This window comes from Triticum dicoccoides, chromosome 5A, assembly GCF_002162155.2.
Source record: "Triticum dicoccoides isolate Atlit2015 ecotype Zavitan chromosome 5A, WEW_v2.0, whole genome shotgun sequence".
Lineage (NCBI taxonomy): Eukaryota > Viridiplantae > Streptophyta > Magnoliopsida > Poales > Poaceae > Triticum > Triticum dicoccoides.
In genome coordinates, this window is record NC_041388.1 from 275,214,174 (window position 1) to 275,235,759 (window position 21,586).

Genomic DNA, 21,586 nt, shown 5'->3' on the forward strand with positions numbered 1-21,586 from the left:
CGTAGGGTCTACACACTTAAGGTTCGGTGACGCTAGGGTTGTAGGGATATGTATATGCAGTAACCCGAATGTTGTTTGGAGTCCCGGATGAGATCCCGGACGTCACGAGGAGTTCCGGAATGGTCCGGAGGTAAAGAATTATATATGGGAAGTCCCGTTTCGGCCATCGGGACAAGTTTCGGGGTCACCGGTATTGTGCCGGGACCACCGGAAGGGTCCCGGGGTCCACCGGGTGGGGCCACCTGTCCCGGGGGGCCACATGGGCTGTAGGGGGTGCGCCTTGGCCTACATGGGCCAAGGGCACCAGCCCCAAGAGGCCCATGCGCCTAGGGTTTCAAGGGGGGTAGAGTCCTAGGAGGGGAAGGCACCTCCTAGGTGCCTTGGGGAGGAGGGATTCCTCCCCTTGGACGCACCCCCCTAGGAGATTAGATCTCCTAGGGCCGGCGCCCCCCCTTGGCCCTCCTATATATAGTGGGGGGATGGAGGACTTCTTACCTTGATCTTTGGTGCCTCCCTCTCCCTCTCCAACACATCCTCCTCCTCCATAGTGCTTGGCGAAGCCCTGCCGGAGTACTGCAGCTCCACCACCACCACGCCGTCGTGCTGCTGCTGGAGCCATCTTCCTCAACCTCTCCTTCCCCCTTGCTGGATCAAGAAGAAGGATACGTTACGCTGACCGTACGTGTGTTTAACACGGAGGTGCCGTCCGTTCGGCGCTAGGATCTCCGGTGATTTGGATCACGTCGAGTACGCCTTCCTCATCCCCGTTCTTTGAACGCTTCCGCGCGTGATCTACAAAGGTATGTAGATGCAATCCGATCACTCGTTGCTAGATGAACTCCTAGATGGATCTTGGTGAAACCGTAGGAAAATTTTGTTTTCTGCAACGTTCCCCAACAAATTGCACCAGTATTGTCACAAAAGATTTTTATTGGACCCGATGCACTAGGTATGACACCTAGATCGGATATGAACTCCTTCATCTAGACTCCTTCATTTGTTGCTTCCAAAGAAGCTATGTATTCCACTTCGCATGTAGATCCCGTCACGACGCTTTGCTTAGAACTGCACCAACTGACAGCTCCACCATTCAATAAAAATATGTATCCAGTTTGTGACTTAGAGTCATCTGGATCAGTGTCAAATCTTGCATCGACATAACCGTTTACGATGAGCTCTTTGTCACCTCCATAAACGAGAAACATATCCTTAGTCCTTTTCAGGTATTTCAGGATGTTCTTGACCGTTGTCCAGTGATCCACTCCTGGATTACTCTAGTACCTCCCTGCTAAACTTATAGCAAGGCACACATCATGTCGGGTACACAGCATTGCATACATGATAGAACCTATGGCCGAAGCATAGGGAATGACTTTCATTTTCTCTCTATCTTCTGTAGTGGTCGGGCATTGAGGCTGACTTAATTTCACACATTGTGACGCAGGCAAGAACCCTTTCTTTGCTTGATCCATTTTGAACTTCTTCAAAACTTTATCAAGGTATGTGCTTTGTGAAAGTCCAATTAAGCGTCTTGATCTATCTCTATAGATCTTGATGCCCAATATATAAGCAACTTCACCGAGGTCTTTCATTGAAAAATTCGTATTCAAGTTTCATTTTATGCTATTCAAAAATTCAGTATCATTTCCGATCAACAATATGTCATCCACATATAATATCAGAAATGCTACGGAGCTCTCACTCACTTTCTTGTAAATACAAGCTTCTCCAAAAGTCTGTATAAAACCATATGCTTTGATCACACTATCAAAGCGTATATTCCAATTCTGAGATGCTTGCACCAGTCCATAAATGGATCGCTAGAGCTTACACACTTTGTTAGTACCTTTTGGCTCGACAAAACCTTCTGGTTGCATCATATACAACTCTTCTTTAAGATATCCATTAAGGAATGCAATTTTGACATTCATTTGCCAAATTTCATAATCATAAAATGCGACAATTGCTAACATGATTCAGACGGGCTTAAGCATCGCTACGGGTGAGAAGGTCTCATCGTAGTCAACTCCTTGAACTTGTCGAAAACCTTTCGTAACAAGTCAAGCTTTGTAGACAGTAACATTACCGCCAGTGTCAGTCTTCTTCTTGAAGATCCATTTATTCTCTATGGCTTGCCGATCATTGGTCAAGTCAACCAAAGAACACACTTTGTTCTCATACATGGATCCCATCTCAGATTTCATGGCCTCAAGCCATTTTGTGGAATTTGGGCTCATCATCGCTTCCTCATGGTTCATAGGTACGTCATGGTCAAGTAACATGACCTCCAGAACAGGATTACCGTACCACTCTGGTGCGGATCTTACTCTGGTTGACCTACGAGGTTCGGTAGTAACTTGATCAGAAGTGTCATGATCATCATCATTAGCTTCCTCATTAATTGGTAAAGGAATCACTGGAACTGACTTCTGTGATGAACTACTTTCCAATAAGGGAGCAAGTACAATTACCTCATCAAGTTCTACTTTCGTCCCAGTCACTTCTTTCGAGAGAAACTCCTTCTCTAGAAAGGATCCATTCTTAGCAAATTCAAACCGTGAGCAGGGCAATTACGTATCATTAATTTCATCCTCTCCCAAGCTTGTGCAACATGTTCATGATCAAGTTGCTTAAAATTCATAATATCGTTTCTAAGAGAGATGATCTTAGCGGGAGGAAAATACTTAGAGATAAAAGCATCTTTGCACTTATTCCATGAATTAATACTATTTTTAGGCAAAGACGAAAACCAAGTTTTAGCATGATCTCTAAGGGAAAACGGGAATAGCTTCAATTTAACAATATCATTATCCACATCTTTTTTCTTTTGCATATCACACAAATCAACAAAGCTATTTAAATGGGTAGCGGCATCTTCACTAGGAAGGCCGGAAAACGGATCTTTCATGACAAGATTCAGCAAGGCAGCATTAATTTCACAAGATTCAACATCGATAAGAGGAGCAATCGAAGTGATAATAAAATCATTGTTGTTGGTATCGGTAAAGTCACACAATTTAGTATTGTCTTGAGCCATCGTCACAAGCAAGCAATCCAACACACAAGCAAACAAGAAGCAAGCAAAAAGAGACGAACTAGAAAAGAGAAGGGGAACGGAAAAAGAGGGCGAATAAAACAATAAGGGTGAAGTGGCGGAGAGGAAAACGAGAGGCAAATGGCAAATAATGTAATGCGAGGGATAAGAGTTTGTGATGGGTACTTGGTATGTCTTGACTTGTGCGTAGACTCCCCGGCAACGGCTCCAGAAATCCTTCTTGCTACCTCTTGAGCACTACGTTAGTGTAACATCCCAAATTGTCAATTTGGAATGTTATACAGTAGATCATCAATACATATCATATTTTATTTTACATTTTGGTTGATCCTAGAAATTCTACGCAACTCAATGACCCACAGAGAGAGTTGGGGATTTCGTTATTTTCATATTTGAGTCTTCTCAAATTTTGAGAATAGGATCATTTGATTTTATTTATTTTATCATCAATTATTTCTATTACAAAAATATGAGAGAGGGAATAAAATGACTTTTCCAAAATAAAGAAATATTGAGGATTTAATAATAAAATCAAATAAGATTTTATTTCGAAGTTTTTCGGTGTTTTATTTGAATTTAGGAAAAAGTGCGTTTTTCAAAATTGCATTTAGGGCCCAAATAAATGTTCACCTTGTGCGGCTTGATTTTAGAAGTCCGTGAAAATTTATTTCGGAATTTTTGGAGTCAGTTTAGTATTTCTTTTTATTTTTCTTCCGAGCGGAATAATTAAAAAAACGAACCGACTTCAGGCCGTACCCGAGCGGGACACCGCCTGCGGGCAGCCTTTAAATAGCGCCGCCCCGAGCCGCCCCAGCCCATCAGCCCTGCCTCGATCCGCGCGCGCCGCCGGAGCCGACGACGATCCCGCCGCCCGAGGTTCGTCGCGCCACGTTTTCCGTGCCAAAAAAAGAGAGAAAAAAAATTCGGCGTTCATCGTTTTTCTTTTTCTCGGATTAAATCCGCGATTTTTCTGATCGCGATTCCTGATCCGATTTTCGTTTTAGTTTAACTTTTCGCTCGTTTATCGGAATAAGGTGATTCAAGCGCCTAGGGATTCGTGCCCTAGATCTAGATTACTAGAACGAAGTTGTTTTCTTTCGCAGTTTGATTTGCGTTGCTTCGTTCGATTTGATTCTTTTTGCCAACCGGAGTTCTTAAGTTGAACCTTCTGGTTAGATCTCTTATTTGAGTTTTACCTGTGCATTAGATGAGTACTTATTGTATGCTTGTTTTTTTGTCTGTGATAGAATACCCGGAGTGCGCCGCCTGTTACTTCGAATCGTTAGGTTTCGCGGATCATCAGCAAGGCAAGTAACACTTTGATCATACCTTTTCTACTACCCAGTTTTATTGCATTAGATCAATCATCACACATTGCATGATTAGGATCTAATTAAACTGTGGGATGGGAAGTAGATGAGGTAGTACCTATTACCTGTTTATTATCAAACCTTTGGGAGTTACTTCTATGTTTGCTTATTATGCCATGCTATGCTAGTAGACGTGGATTGGGTGAGTGAAATCCATGACATATGTGAGATTGTTAATTAATGGTTTATCTAAGGTGGCAACTTAAACACACATCTGGGTGGATTGAGGCACCTGGGTATTCCAGGACTTGCCTGTTTTCTTTTGGACCGCCACCCAGGCTCAAAGGGATCATGAGACTATTCATACTAGAAACTTCCGTGTGCAGCCACAAGCTATTATGGGCTCTAGCATAGTTGACTAAGTCGTGCGAACTCTTACAGTGGTAGACTAGCAGATGTAGGGGATGTAGGTGGTACGGTCTACCCATCGTAAGGTGCTAGCGCTTCTGAAAGACTATGTCTCGGTCATCCGTCTTCTCAAACACCATGTAGTGCGAGAAACCAAACGGAGGCGATCGAGTCTTGTGGGGAAAAGTGCGCAAACCTCTACAGAGTGTAATAAACTAATCATGGTTAGCCGTGTCCCTGGTTATGGACATCTTGAGTATCTAGTACTTGGATTTTCATGTGAATCTCAATATGTTACTCTAAATTAATTTTGTTGGGTTATGTTTAATGATGATGCTTAATTGGGATTGAGAATGCTGTCAACCATTCTCAATGTTTAACAACCACCATGATAGTAATTAAATTTTATTCCTTTGAAGTAGGGAAAAAATGGCTTTACGCAAAACTGTAACCATAGAGCTTTCCACCAGCCAAATACGCATATAGTATAGCTGTTCCATTCCATTACTCTCTATGTGTTACATTGCCAGCATATTCCATGTGCTGACCCGTTTTCGGGCTGCAACGTTAATGTTGCAGACTTTTCAGACAACGATTAAGGAGTTTTTAGGTCGTGGTCCTATACTTAGTGATGCCGTTGGGGTTGATGGACTCACTTATCTTCCAAGCCTTCCGCTGTTATCGTTATTGGATGGCCTTAAGCCATACTTATTATAATAAGTTCTCTTTTGAGACACTCGATGTAATAAGTGTGTGATTGCTACTCTGTTATAAATCCTCCGAGTACTGTGTGGTGTCAGCATTACTGATCCAGGGATGACACCGGAGCACAGAGATCAGACTGTTTGAGGTCTGGTCGCTACAGAGATGGTATCAGAGCACACGCTGACTGTAGGACATGACCACTAAGCACAGACCTAGATCACTATTCACTCTCTTCTCTTCTGACCTCTCATCTTTTCTACTCTTTAGGATGGCGGATGCAAGGAACAAGTTCACGCAACCGGATGAAGATACACCCTTTGGACGACACTTGAAGGAAGTCACTAGATACCTGAATATAAGAGTACCAAGCTTCACGGGAACCTACAACGCCACTTTACCTGAAGAAGAGCGCTGGATGATTCAAGTTCAAGTTCCAGGAAGGACGTTCATGCCAGTCACTAAGCCCATAGAGTTTTCTTTTGATGCACCAACTTGGAGTCTAGGAAAGAGCATGGCAGCTCACATCGCCATGGGATGCATTGGAGAAGTCTACCGCAAGGATCTCAAGGATACTATCTACCAGATTTGTGGGCGCCAAGATGAACACTGGGAGATGATCAGCACCAGGAAGGATAGATCAATCGCAGCTTTTATCCAGGAGCTAAACCAGCAAATTCGACGACAGGAGAACCAGATGTGCGCCGAGATGATAGACCTGAAGAAGGCTAAGACTAAAATCAAGGAACTGGAGGAAGAACTCAAGGCTACACGTGAAGATTATGAAGAGGAAATTGAAGTATTGGTGGAGAAGAATGACGAACTAATCAAGAAGATTGGAATATTTATGGGAGACCCTACGCTAGTAGATGAAGACGAGGAACCTCAGGAAATTAGCCCGGAAGACTACATCACCATCGACGGCACCGACTCGGAAGCAGATAGTAGCGATGATGACTATGTTGATGAAGCTGGAGCAGATATCATGGAGTCAACGACCGTAGAATATTTCTAGTAGACCACCTCATCAGTAGTAGTAGTCCACCATGTAAATATAGTAGTCCGAGCACTTTTGCGATAGTTAGATCGATTGTATGCCTTTGTTTGATTGATTGAAGTGAATTGTTTGCTTTTGCCTCATGTGCATATGGGTAGTGTTTTCTCTTTAGACCCCCTCTATTCTTATATCTCATCTTTTCTAAACCCTCAGATGCCTCCGAGACGTGACCCCGGATTTGCCATTCCACCGGAGCTCACCCAGTTGATCCAGCAGCAAAACACATTGATGCAATTGCTAGTCCAGAATCAGAACCAGGGGAACAACAACAACAACCCACCACCACCACCCCCACGTGTTGGCCACTTAGCCCGTTTTCTTAGGCTGAATCCGCCGGTGTTTTCCAGTAGCACCGAGCCGATAGTAGCAGATGATTGGCTCCGCAAGACAGCTAGGGAGTTGACCACAGCAGGATGCACATATGCGGAGACGGTGAAGTTTGCCGCACATCAGCTAGAAGGACCCGCAGCATCATGATGGGAGAATTTCACAGCCACTTTCCCAGTTGACACTGTCACATGGGACCAGTTTCAGCAGGCTTTTCGTACTGCACATGTTTCAGCAGGAGCTATGGCCATGAAGAAGCGTGAGTTTCGCAACTTGCGCCAAGGAGGAAGGACAGTTGGCCAGTATGTGGAGGAATTTAGTAAGCTAGCACGCTATGCCCCAGATGATGTCGCTACGAATGCAGCTAAGCAGGAGAAGTTTCTAGAAGGACTGAATGATGAGTTGAGCATGCAGTTGATGGTAGCAACCTTCAACAACTACGAGGAGTTGGTAGATCGTGCTCTTATGATTGAAGGGAAGCACCAGCAAATTGAGAATCGCAAGAGGAAGTATGGACAAGGAAAGTACAATTCAAGAGCTCAGCAGAAGCCACGTTTTACCCCTAGACTGGGAGGACATTTTCAGCATACCCATGGAGGAGGTAGCTCGCACAATCACAATGGCACCAAGAATGGTAATGGCAACGGAGGAAGCAACGGCCAGAACCGCACCAACCCCTCAACCCCAGCCAAGAAGGACCTAAGCCAAGTCACTTGCTTTAAGTGTTCGAAGACCGGACATTATGCCAATGAATGTCCTGAAGGCCAAAATGGCAATGGAAGTTCTGGGAAGAAGCCGAACCCTTTCAACAGGGGACAGGTGAACCACGTTAGCGTGGAGGAGGTTGAAGCTCGGCCCGATGCAGTAATAGGTAAGTTTTTGGTTAAGTCATTTACTGCACTCGTTCTTTTTGATACTGGCGCATCGCATTCATACATCTCAAGGGGATTTGTGGATAAGTATGACCTACCAACCCAAGCCCTCAGGTCACCCATGTTAGTAACCTCGCCCGGAGCAGAGTATGTGGCTAGTCTATGGTGTGATCGGTTACCATTAAGGATTGGTAACTATGTTTTTCCCTCAGACCTAATAGTATTGGAATCTCAAGGATTGGATGTGATATTAGGCATGGATTGGTTATCAAAGTATGAAGGGAATATTGAGTGTGCTAGTAAGACAATTTTGCTTACCACCCCAGAAGGGAGAAGGATCAAGTATGTATCCCGGCATGTGCCAAAGAGGACTCAAGTAAATTGCCTAACAGGAGTTGTGCAGGAGGAAGTACCAGTGGTAAGGGATTTCCCTGAAGTATTTCCAGAGGAGTTGCCAGGCATGCCACCGGATAGAGATATTGAGTTTTTGATTGAGCTATTGCCAGGCACAGGGCCAATATCAAAGAGACCATATAGGATGCCAGCAAAGGATTTGATGGAAATTAAGAAGTAGATTAAAGAGTTACTGGATAAGGGATATATTCGCCCAAGTTCTTCGCCTTGGGGATCGCCAGTACTTCTAGTGGAGAAGAAGGATGGATCGTTAAGGATGGTTGTTGATTATCAAGGATTGAATGAAGTAACGATCAAGAACAAGTACCCGCTACCAATGATCAACGATCTGTTTGATCGATTGCAAGGAGCTAAGGTATTTTCCAAGATCGATCTGCGATCAGGATACCACCAGTTGAAGATTCAAGAACAGGATATTCTGAAGACAACTTTTACCACCAGGTATGGGCTGTATGAGTATACCGTTATGTCATTTGGTCTAACTAACGCACCTGCCTATTTTATGAACATGATGAACAAAGTGTTTATAGAGTTTTTGGATAAGTTCGTCGTAGTGTTCATTGATGATATCCTGGTTTACTCGAAGAATGAAGAGGAACATAAGGAGCATTTGCGTTTGGTACTTGGAAAGCTCAGAGAACATCAATTATATGCCAAGTTCAGCAAATGTGAGTTTTGGTTGAAGGAAGTAGGATTCCTCGGACACATTATATCAGGAGAAGGTATAGCAGTAGATCCCGCTAAAGTTGAAACCGTGACCAAGTGGGAAGCCCCAACAACAGTTGGAGAGATCCGGAGTTTTCTTGCACTCGCAGGATACTACCGGAGATTTATTGAGAATTTCTCAAAGATCGCAAAGCCTATGACTGAGTTGTTGAAGAAAGATACCAAGTTCATATGGACAGAGGAATGTGAGGCTAGTTTCCAGGAGTTGAAGAAACGTTTGGTTACCTCACCAGTGTTGATTTTGCCAGACCAGACCAAGGATTATGAGGTGTATTGCGACGCTTCACGTCGAGGACTTGGAGCAGTGCTTATGCAGGAAGGGAGAGTTGTTTCATATGCCTCAAGACAACTGAAGCCTCATGAGTTGAATTATGCTACGCATGATTTGGAGTTAGCAGCCGTAGTGCATGCTTTGAAAACATGGAGACATTTTCTCATTGGAAATCATTGTGAGGTGTACACGGATCATAAGAGTTTGAAGTACATTTTCACACAGAAGGAGTTAAATCTCAGACAAAGGAGATGGTTGGAGCTTATCAAGGATTATGATATGAAATTGCATTATCATCCTGGAAATGCTAATGTAGTAGCTGACGCATTAAGCCGTAAGAGCCATGTCAATACATTAATGACGGGAGAAATACCCAAGGAGTTAGCAGAAAATCTTCGTGAACTATGTTTGGAAATAGTTCCGAGGGGCTATGTAGCAGCATTGGAGATTCAGTCAACTTTGATTGGATAGAATCAGAGAAGCGCAGAAAGCTGACAAAGAGATTGCCGCTATAAAGGAGAAACTGAGCAAAGGAAAAGCTAAAGGATTTCGTGAGGATGAGCACGACACCCTATGGTTTGAAGACCGCGTTTACGTGCCCAATGACCTGGAGATCAGGAAGTTGATTTTGCAAGAGGCACACGACTCACCGTATTCAATTCACCCAGGAAATACCAAGATGTATTTGGATTTGAAGGATATTTTCTGGTGGACCGGAATGAAGAAGGATATAGCGGAGTATGTAGCAGTTTGTGATGTATGTCAGAGAGTAAAGGCAGAGCATCAGAAGCCAGTAGGATTGTTACAACCATTGCCGATACCCGAATGGAAGTGGGATAAGCTAGGCATGGATTTTATCACGGGATTACCCAGGACTCATTCAGGCTATGACTCGATTTGGGTTGTAGTTGATCGATTGACGAAGGTAGCTCATTTCATCCCAGTAAAGACCACTTACACCAGTGCTAAGTTGTCAAAGATATACATGACTAGGATCGTATGTCTGCATGGAGTTCCGAGGAGTATCGTATCAGATAGAGGAACCCAGTTTACCTCAAAGTTCTGGAAGCAGTTGCACGAAACTTTGGGTACCAGGCTAGAATTCAGTACAGCTTTTCATCCACAGATAGATGGACAGACCGAAAGAGTCAATCAGATTTTGGAGGATATGCTGAGAGCTTGTGCGCTAGATTATGGATCTAGTTGGGACGATAATTTGCCGTATGCAGAGTTCTCTTACAACAACAGTTACCAAACCAGTTTAAGGATGGCCCCTTTCGAAGCTTTGTACGGAAGGAGATGCAGGACACAGTTGTCGTGGGACGAAGTTGGAGACCGCCAGTTGTTTGGACCTGACTTGATTAAAGAGTCTGAACAGAAGGTGAAAGTGATTCGCGATAGGCTCAAGGTAGCCCAGTCCAGACAGAAGAGTTATGCGGATTCTAAACGCAAGGAGACAGTGTACAAAGTCGGAGATAGAGCTTATCTTCGAGTATCTCCACTTCGAGGAACAAAGCATTTTGGAGTTAAAGGGAAGTTAGCGCCACGATTTGTAGGACCATATCGAGTTTTGGAGCGTATGGGAGAAGTAGCCTACAAGTTGGAATTGCCCGAAGGATTGTCAGGAGTACATGATGTGTTCCACGTTTCTCAGTTAAAGAAATGTCACGCGGAGATGGCTGACATGCCGTTGAGAGACACAGTGCATTTGGAAACTATTCAGTTGGATAACGATTTGACCTACGAGGAGAAACTAGTCAAGATTCTCGAGTTTGCCAGCCGAGTTACTCGCAGCAAAGTTAGTAAGTTTTGCAAAGTTCAGTGGAGCCACCACACGGAGGATGAAGCCACCTGGGAACGAGAGGAAGATTTGCTCAAAGACCACCCTCACCTATTTTCTAGCCAACCCGAATCTCGAGGGCGAGATTCATCTTAAGGGGGGTAGGTTTGTAACATCCCAAATTTTCAATTTGGAATGTTATACATTAGATCATCAATGCATATCATATTTTATTTTGCATTTTGGTTGATCCTAGAAATTCTACGCAACTCAATGACCCACGGAGAGAGTTGGGGATTTCGTTATTTTCATATTTGAGTCTTCTCAAATTTTGAGAATAGGATCATTTGATTTTATTTACTTTATCATCAATTATTTCTATTACAAAAATATGAGAGAGGGAATAAAATGACTTTCCCAAAATAAAGAAATATTGAGGATTTAATAATAAAATCAAATAAGATTTTATTTTGGAGTTTTTCGGTGTTTTATTTGAATTTAGGAAAAAAGTGCGTTTTTCAAAATTGCATTTAGGGCCCAAATAAATGTTCACCTTGTGCGGCTTGATTTTAGAAGCCCGCGAAAATTTATTTCGGAATTTTTGGAGTCCGTTTAGTATTTATTTTTATTTTTCTTCCGAGCGGAATAATTAAAAAAACGAACGGACTTCGGGCCCTACCCGAGCGGGACACCGCCTGGGGGCAGCCTTTAAATAGCGCCGCCCCGAGCCGCCCCAGCCCATCAGCCCCACCTCGATCTGTGCGCGCCGCCGGAGCCGCCGCCGACAATCCCGCCGCCCGAGGTTCGTCGAGCCTCGTTTTCCATGCCGAAAAAAAGAGAGAAAAAAATCGGCGTTCATCATTTTTCTTTTTCTCGGATTAAATCCGCGATTTTTCTGATCGCGATTCCTGATCCGATTTTCATTTTAGTTTAACTTTTCGCTTGTTTATCGGAATCAGGTGATTCAAGCGCCTAGGGATTCGTCTCGAAACCCTCTATCCGGATAACCACTTAAACAAGTTTTTGTTACTGTTAAATTTGCCCTAGATCCAGATTACTAGAACGAAGTTGTTTTCTTTCACAGTTTGATTTGCGTTGCTTCGTTCGATTTGATTCTTTTTGCCAACCGGAGTTCTTAAGTTGAACCTTCTGGTTAGATCTCTTATTTGAGTTTGACCTGTGCATTAGATGAGTACTTATTGTATGCTTGTTTGTTTGTCTGCGATAGAATACCCGGAGTGCGCCGCCTATTACTTCGAATCATTAGGTTTCGCGGATCATCAGCAAGGCAAGTAAAACTTTGATCATACCTTTTCTACTACCCAGTTTTATTGCATTAGATCAATCCTCAGACATTGCATAATTAGGATCTAATTAAACTGTGGGATGGGAAGTAGATGAGGTAGTACCTATTACCTGTTTATTATCAAACCTTTGGGAGTTACTTCTACATTTGCTTATTATGCCATGCTATGCTAGTAGACGTGGATTGGGTGAGTGAAATCCATGACAGATGTGAGATTGTTAATTAATGGTTTATCTAAGGTGGTAACTTAAACACACATCTGGGTGGATTGAGGCACCTGGGTATTCCAGGACTTGCATGTTTTCTTTTGGACCGCCACCCAGGCTCAAAGGGATCATGAGACTATTCATACTAGAAACTTCCGTGTGCAGCCACAAGCTATTATGGGCTCTAGCATAGTTTACTAAGTCGTGCGAACTCTTACAGTGGTAGACTAGCAGATGTAGGGGATGTAGGTGGTACGGTCTACCCATCGTAAGGTGTTAGCGCTTCTGAAAGACTATGTCTCGGTCATCCGTCTTCTTAAACACCATGTAGTGCGAGAAACCAAACGGAGGCGATCGAGTCTTGTGGGGAAAAGTGCGCAAACCTCTACAGAGTGTAATAAACTAATCATGGTTAGCCGTGTCCCCGGTTATGGACATCTTGAGTATCTAGTACTTGGATTTTCATGTGAATCTCAACATGTTACTCTAAATTAATTTTGTTGGGTTATGTTTAATGATGATGCTTAATTGGGATTGAGAATGCTGTCAACCATTCTCAATGTTTAACAACCACCATGATAGTAATTAAATTTTATTCCTTTGAAGTAGGGAAAAATTGGCTTTATGCAAAACTGTAACCATAGAGCTTTCCACCAGCCAAATATGCATATAGTATAGCTGTTCCATTCCATTACTCTATGTGTTACATTGCCAACATATTCCATGTGCTGACCCATTTTCGGGCTGCAACGTTAATGTTACAGACTTTTCAGACGATGATTAAGGAGTTTTTAGGTCGTGGTCCTATACTCAGTGATGCCGTTGGAGTTGATGGACTCACTTATCTTCCAAGCCTTCCGCTGTTATCATTATTGGATGGCCTTAAGCCATACTTATTGTAATAAGTTCTCTTTTGAGACACTCGATGTAATAAGTGTGTGATTGCTACTCTGTTATAAATCCTCCGAGTACTGTGTGGTGTCAGCATTACTGATCCAGGGATGACACCGGAGCACAGAGATCAGACTGTTTGAGGTCTGGTCGCTACAGTTAGTTTTCCCTTGAAGAGGACATGGTGAAGTAGCGTAAGTATTTCCCTCAGTTTTTGAGAACCAAGCTATCAATCCGGTAGGAGACCACGCGCGAGTCCCTTGCACCTACACAAACAAATAAGAACCTCGCAACCAACGTGATAAAGGGGTTGTCAATCCTTTCACGGTAACTTACGAGAGTGAGATCTGATAGATATGATAATATAATATTTTTGGTATTTTTATAATATAGATAAAAAGTAAAGATTGCAAAAGAAATGGCAATAGAAATAGCTTGTTGATGGAAGATAGACCCGGGGGCCATAGGTTTCACTAGTGGCTTCTCTCAAGATAGCATAAGTATTACAGTGGGTGAAGAAATTACTGTCGAGCAATTGATAGAAAAGCGAATAATTATGAGAATGTCTAGGCATGATCATGTATATAGGCATCACGTCCGTGACAAGTAGACCGACTCCTGCCTGCATCTACTACTATTACTCCACACATCAGCCGCTATCCAGCATGCATGTAGAGTATTAAGTTCATAAGAACGGAGTAACGCCTTAAGCAATATGACATGATGTAGAGGGATAAACTCATGCAATATGATATAAACCCCATCTTTTTATCCTCGATGGCAACAATACAATACGTGTCATTTCCCTTTCTGTCACTGGGATCGAGCACTGCAAGATTGAACCCAAAGCTAAGCACTTCTCCTATTGCAAGAAAGATCAATCTAGTGGGCCAAACCAAACTGATAATTCGAAGAGACTTGCAAAGATAACAAATCATGCATAAAAGAATTCAGAAAAGATTCAAATATTGTTCATAGATAAACTTGATCATAAACCCACAATTCATCGGATCTCGACAAACACACCGCAAAAGAAGGTTACATCGAATAGATATCCAAGAGAATCGAGGAGAACTTTGTATTGAGATCCAAAGAGAGAGAAGAATCCATCTAGCTAATAACTATGGACCCGAAGGTCTGAAGTAAACTACTCACACATCACCGGAGAGGCCATGGAGTTGATGTAGAGGCCCTCCACTTTTTTACTAGTAGATCTTTCAGTGTGCCATTGAGAATAATTAACCATAATATTATCTAGGAGTTTAGTGGTTTCTCCTAAAGTGATTTCCATAAAAGTGCCCCTCGCGGCCGAATTTAAAAGGTTTCTAGAAGCAAAGTTCAATCCAGCATAAATTTTTTGTACAATCATCCACAAATTCAAACCGTGAGTAGGGCAATTACGTATCATAAATTTCAATCTCTCCCAAGCTTGTGCAACATGTTCATGATCAAGTTTCTTAAAATTCATAATATCATTTCTAAGAGAGATGATCTTAGCGGGAAGAAAATACTTAGAGATAAAAGCATCTTTGCACTTATTCCATGAATCAATACCATTTTTAGGCAAAGACGAAAACCAAGTTTTAGCACGATCTCTAAGGGAAAACGGGAATAGCTTCAATTTAACAATATCATTATTGAAAGAACATGCGGTGCCCCCATGTTTGGTTTTGGTAATTGATGACAATCTCTATGGACTAATGGTTGCTTTGAGTTATATTTGAAGGTTTTGTCCATAGGCTTTTCTTGGAGTACATGTGTTGGTTTCAAGGAGAGTTGGTGCCGACCAAGGTGCTATTCAAGGAATTATCCAAAGATGTGTCATGTGAGTGTTGAGCTTATTGCAAGCATGTCTTGAAGAATAAGATTGTGTGATCATTCATGTCTACCTTCAAGACATCATCCAAATGAAGAGAATTGGAAAGATTCAAGGTTGATCAAGATTAAGTCAAGAATGAATCAAGTTGATCAACACACAAAGCATACAAGATGTACTGAGGGATCAAGTGATCCCATGGTATGGTAAGCATTGTCAATTACGCTTTGTGTACTAACCCGTGGTCTTCGTGAGAGTTCTGTGTGGGGTTAGGTTGCCGTGTGCAAGTTCAAGTGATGCATCACGAAGAGATCAAGTGCTTGAAGCTTGCCATCCATTGTGGTGACAATGGACGTGTGAAGATGTGCGGAAGAGTTGCTCACCCATAGTGGAGTATGGGGGAGCAATCTACTAGTCTTCACCAAGCCAACGCAATCAAGAAAGGTGGTCCAACTTGAGGAAGTCAAGATCGTCATCATCTAGTTCAAGTGGACTATGTGCAAGACAAAGGTTTTCCCTTGATAGGTTTTCTATTTTACCGTCTCATAGTGGTAGTTGGGAGACCGGGTTATAGGATCGATCGCCGTACTATCAAGGGGGGATCTCTATGAGTAGCTTGATCGTATCGTTTGTAGAGGGCTCAAACCATTGCATCCTTGCATCATCTTTATTGGTTCTTGTTTGGTTCGCTTTGTGAGTCTTAGAGCTTATGGTCATCTTGATGACAAGCTCGAGTTCATTGAAAACGGAGTTCACATGCATCTTCTATGATGCATCTTCTATGATGTTTTCAATGTTGGAACTTTCGCTGTTTTGATGCTACTCGTCGTCTTGTATCCAACAAGCTTGAGTTTGCTCAATTCGGAGCTCGTATGAAGAAGTTATGGCAGTTCTGGTTTTCTCCCTGCGGTAGTACCGTGGTCGGCAGCGGTAGTACCGCTTATAGCATTAAGCGGTAGTACCGCTCTACTACCGCCTCGATTTTGGGTCCTGCTCTTTTCTTGTCGGGTTTAGCAGTAGTTGCATGGCAGTAAGGCACGGTAGTTCCGCCTTTAAGCGGTAGTACCGCTCTAGTCGAGCGGTAGTACCGCTATTGCATTACTGCCGCTGTACTCTGCTTTGCCCTGCCTCTTTTGGTCCTGTGTTCTGCTCCTCCAGCGGTAGTACCGCTGGGGTGAGCGGTAGTACCGCTTATATGCGGTACTACCACCCTAAGGTTCATGTTTTGTTGCTCCTTTTCCCTATTTCTTCCGCCCGAGCGGTAGTACCGCTCGTGTGCGGGCTGAGCACTTAACGGTTGGATTTTCCCTCCTATAAAAGGGGGTCTTCTTCCCCAATGAACCTTATCTCTTGAGCTCGTGTTCTTCCCCCATTGTTTACCTTCTTTGAGCTTGGTAACTCTCAATCCCTCCATTGATTCTTGCTAGTTTTTGAGGGAAAAGAGAGAGGAGATCTAGATCCACATTTCCACCAATCACTTTCTCCTCTTTGTGAGGGGCACCCCTTGGATCTAGATCTTGGAGTTCTTGGTGTTCTCTTTCTTGTTCTTCCTCTCATTTTCCTCCCTAGCATTAGTTGCTTCAGTGGGATTTGAGAGAGAAGGACTTGGGCACTCCGTGTGCCCTTGTCATTGCATTTGGTGCATCGGTTTGAGTTCTCCATGGTGATATGTGGAAGTTACAAGTTGAGAAGCTTATTACTCTTGGGTGCTTGGTATCCTTGAGCTTGTTCCTCTTGGGTGCTTGGGCGCCCTAGACGGTTGGTGGTGTTTGGAGCTCAATCATTGTGGTGTAAATCTCTGAGCAAGTGTCGGGGTCTCCGATTAGGTTGGGGAGATCGCCCCAAGCAATTTGACGGGTTCGGTGACCGCCCCCAAGGGTTGCCATTTGTACGGGTTCGGTGACCGCCCTCAAGGGTCCCTTAGTGGAATCACGACATCTTGCATTGTGCGAGGGCGTGAGGAGATTACGATGGCCCTAGTGGCTTCTTGGGGAGCATTGTGCCTCCACACCGCTCCAAACGTAGATTAGCATCCGCAAGGGTGTGAACTTCAGGATACATCATCGTCTCCGCGTGCCTCGGTTATCTCTTACTCGAGCCCTTCACTTATGCACTTTACTTTGTGATAGCCATATTGTTTCTTGTCATATATCTTGCTATCACATAGTTGCTTATCTTGCTTAGCATAAGTTGTTGGTGCATATAGGTGAGCCTAGTTGTTTTAGGTTTGGTGCTTGACAAATTAACCGCTAGGTTTATTCCGCATTTGTTCAAGCCTAAACCGTAATTATTTTAAAACGCCTATTCACCCCCCCCCCCTCTAGGCGACTTCCACGATCTTTCAATTATCCACATCTTTCTTCTTTTGCATATCACACAAATCAACAAAGCTATTTAAATGGGTAGCGGCATCTTCACTAGGAAGGCCGGAAAACAGATCTTTCATGACAAGATTCAGCAAGGCAACATTAATTTCACAAGATTCAGCATCGGTAAGAGGAGCAATCGGAGTGCTAATACAATCATTATTGTTGTTATTGGTAAAGTCACACAATTTAGTATTGTCTTGAGCCATCATGACAAGCAAGCAATCCAACACACAAGCAAACAAGAAGCAAGCAAAAAGAGACGAACTAGAAAAGAGAAGGGGAACGGAAAAGGAGGGTGAATAAAACGTCAAGGGTGAAGTGGGGGAGAGGAAAACGAGAGACAAATGGCAAATAATGTAATGCGAGGGATAAGAGTTTGTGATGGGTACTTGGTATGTCTTGACTTGTGCGTAGACTCCCCGGCAATGGCGCCATAAATCCTTCTTTCTACCTCTTGAGCACTGCGTTAGTTTTCCCCTGAAGAGGAAGGGTGATGCAGCAAAGTAGCGTAAGTATTTCCCTCAGTTTTTGAGAACCAAGGTATCAATCTAGTAGGAGACCACGTGCGAGTCCCTCGCACCTACACAAACAAATAAGAACTTCGCAACCAATGCGATAAAGGGGTTTTCAATCCCTTCACGGTTACTTACGAGAGTGAGATCTGATAGATATGATAAGATAATATTTTTGGTATTTTTATAATATAGATAAAAAGTAAAGATTGCAAAATAAAAGGTAATAGAAATAGCTTGTTGATGGAAGATTAATATGATGGAAGATAGACCTGGGGGCCATAGGTTTCACTAGTGGCTTCTCTTAAGATAGCATAAGTATTACGGTGGGTGAACAAATTACTGTTGAGCAATTGATAGAAAAGCGAATAATTATGAGAATATCTAGGCATGATCATGTATATAGGCATCACGTCCGTGACAAGTAGACCGACTCCTGCCTTCATCTACTACTATTACTCCACACATCGACCGCTATCCAGCATGAATCTAGAGTATTATGTTCATAAGAACGGAGTAACGCCTTAAGCAAGATGACATGATGTAGAGGGATAAACTCATGCAATATGATATAAACCCCATCTTTTTATCCTCGATGGCAACAATACAATACGTGTTGTTTCCCTTTATGTCACTGGGATTGAGCATCGAGAGATTGAACCCAAAGCTAAGCACTTCTCCTATTGCAAGAAAGATCAATCTAGTAGGCCAAACCAAACTGATAATTTGAAGAGACTTGCAAAGATAACCAATCATGCATAAAAGAATTCAGAGAGGATTCAAATATTAATCATAGATAAACTTGATCATAAACCCACAATTCATTGAATCTCGACAAACACACCGCAAAAGAAGATTACATCGAATAGATCTCCAAGAGAATAGAGGAGAACTTTGTATTGAGATCCAATGAGAGATAAGAAGCCATCTAGCTAATAACTATGGATCGGAAGGTTTGAAGTAAACTACTCACACATCACCGAAGAGGCCATGGAGTTGATGTAGAGGCCCTCCGTGATTGATGCCCCCTTCGGCGGAGCTCCGGGAAAGGCCCCAAGATGGGATCTCTTGGGTACAGAAGGTTGCGGCGGTGGAATTAGGTTTTCGTGGTTGAGGGAGTCCAGGATTAGGGGGTATCCGGACAGCCGGATTATATCCTTTGGAAGGACTGTTGGACTATGAAGATACAAGATTGAAGACTTCGTCCCGTGTCCTGATGGGACTCTACTTGGTGTGGAAGGAAAGCTAGGCAATACGGATATGTATATCTCTTCCTTTGTAACCGACCTTGTGTAACCCTAGCCCCCTCCGGTGTCTATATAAACCGGAGGATTTTAGTCCATAGGACAACATACAATCATACCATAGGCTAGCTTCTAGGGTTTAGCCTCTCTGATCTCGTGGTAGATCAACTCTTGTACTACTCATATTATCAAGAATAATCAAGCAGGACGTAGGGTTTTACCTCCATCAAGAGGGCCCGAACCTGGGTAAAACGTCGTGTCCCCTGCCTCCTGTTACCATCCGCCTTAGACGCACAGTTCGGGACCCCCTAGCCGAGATCTGCCGGTTTTGACACGACATTGGTGCTTTCATTGAGAGTTCCACTGTGTCGTCGGCATAAGGAAGGATGCCTCGTCTCGTTGTTAAAAACAACATTACCGCCGGGGGAGCCCTGGTTGTCTGCCAAACTCTCCGGCTTGGCAGTTTCATCATGACCGCCCGTGCGGCCGCTGCACCGATGATGACCTCTCGGGTCATCAAAAACAGCCTCCACGTCGGCTTGGAATTCGCCGAGCAGATGGATCCAATGGAACTCTCTTCCCTAAACGAGCTCTTGGATCGTATCGCCGCCTTGGGAGTCGCTACAGACTATGATCGGATTGGGCTTAAACCCGATCAAAGGGAGATTAATTCTCCACCGGTCACCCATCATATTGTGGTGGTGGGGGAACAATACGGCAATTCTTCCTCTATCTTGAGGACTAACTATGTCCGGATTCCTGAGCTCTCCGAGACGGATACCCGTTTACGGCAGGACATCACCGGGCAACACTCCGGAATCCGAGCTTCCAATATTGGAATCTCCTCGGCCCCTGGGTCTCAGATCGGGTAGGGCTTCGGACTCAAATCCACCCACCCACCCAGACATAAATGATCTTTCCCACATCAGGTAAGAGCCCCATGAAACAGTACATCATTATTGGGCCAGATTCCTCCTTGTGATGAACAAGGTTAAGGACTGTCGCGAGGAAGACGCAGTCTCATTTTTCTGCAATAATTACATGGACAAGGAAATCCTTAACGCCGTAAGTCATCGTGACATATCACGCTTTGCTGACTTGGCGTCCATAGTACGAAAGTACTGTGCGTTGGAAAGTGCCTGGAAAACCGAAACGAAATTTTGGGATTATCCGGCTCGGAATATACACCTAGTCCGAAGTAAAAGGGTGCACTATCATAAGACACCCGAGTTAGTTACAAAGAAACAAAAACCCTCTACAGGGCATAGAACCGTATTGGAGGGATGGCTTAACGGACCCTGCAAAATTCATAGTACAGCGGATACCATACCAACACATAGCCTTAGAGCATGTTGGATACTCCGGCAGGTGGCCAAAAGTGGTGAGGATCTTCTCATCCCAAATGCCACAGAGCACCATCCCGTGGATAACAATACGGTATTAATAGTCTTTGAAACCTTCGCATCAAATAATAGGCGCAAGCGAACACTCCGCAGCTTCTCCGAAATCTGCCACGTGGCACCAATGAATCCATGGAGTGACATGGCTATTACCTTTAATGCCAGTGACGAACCTAAATTCCAAACAGCCCGAGCACCAGCTGCACTGGTCCTCAATCCAATTGTGGACGGCTTTCAACTCACAAAAGTACTCATGGACGGCGGTAGTGGATTAAACCTCATATATGAGGAAACTCTTCAAAAAATGGAAATAGTCTGGAACCGCATTGAGCAAAGTAGCACAACCTTCAGAGGAATCATCCCCAGTCGGGAAGCATGCTGTGCTGGGAAAATCACACTATATGTGGTATTCGGCACGCCGGAGAACTATAGGTCCGAAGAAATTACATTCCAAGTGGCCTCGTTCAGTAGTGGATACCACGCCCTTTTAGGACGGGAGGCGTTCACGATCTTCCAAGCCATACCCCATTATGGGTACATGAAGCTAAAAATGTCGGGGCCCAACAGAATCATCACTCTCGCTAGTGATCGGACACAGCACTCCGCGTCGAAAACAAAACAGCCGCATTGGCCCTCGAGGCATTATCCGAAGCCCTTTCGGCCGAGGAATTAACTGCGCTATGCTCCATAGTGGACAGGGACGACGTGATACTTGACAAGAGATCCAAGTCCACCTCTTTTAAACCAGCGGATGAAATAGTCAAATTCCAAGTCCACCCAACGGACCCTACAAAAACAGCCTCCATCGGGGCACAGTTAACCCCCACCGTGGACGCCGCACTATGAGAGTTCTTGCGCAAGAATTGGGACATATTCGCCTGGCACCCCTAAGACATGCCAGGAATCCCACGCAGGCTGGC